The 366-nt window shown below is 38.0% G+C and overlaps 1 protein-coding gene across 1 annotated transcript in view; it reads right to left on the bottom strand.

Moving 5' to 3' along the window:
• The window catches only part of LOC109533129 (condensin complex subunit 1), a 7685-nt gene that overhangs the window by 679 nt on the left and 6640 nt on the right, over positions 1 to 366 (bottom strand). The window lies entirely within an intron of this gene.

The raw sequence follows: 366 nt of genomic DNA, 5'->3' as shown, positions 1-366 counted from the left end.
TTCGTTTTGGCATCGTTGGATAGAGAATTGAAAACTCGATTCAGTCGTAACAACGTGAGTGAGGAAATTCGAGTAGTTTTGACCCAGAAAGCGAATATCACACACTTAGGTTCAAGATTATGCCAAAATTTCATGTTTTCCGGCCCGCTTTTGCTCATATCTCGGAGGCAAAATGAGCAATAACGCTTATGTGTACATCATTCTAGAGATAAATAAATGGCCTTTTAAGAAAGTGAACCATGGATGGGGAAATGTTGGCAGTTTTCTCAAAAAAGGCTTGAATTCAAGCAGTTTTAGATTTGCGTGGTTTTTTTTTTGAGTTTCAAAATCGGTTTTTTCGAAGTTTCTCAAGAACCATTCGAGCCA

This window comes from Dendroctonus ponderosae, unplaced genomic scaffold (genome assembly GCF_020466585.1).
Source record: "Dendroctonus ponderosae isolate FM_Combo_2020 unplaced genomic scaffold, Dpon_F_20191213v2 Dpon_F_20191213_11, whole genome shotgun sequence".
NCBI classification, from domain to species: Eukaryota; Metazoa; Arthropoda; class Insecta; order Coleoptera; family Curculionidae; genus Dendroctonus; species Dendroctonus ponderosae.
Note: the sequence above shows the minus strand (reverse complement) of the source record. Positions and strands in the feature narration are given on the sequence as shown.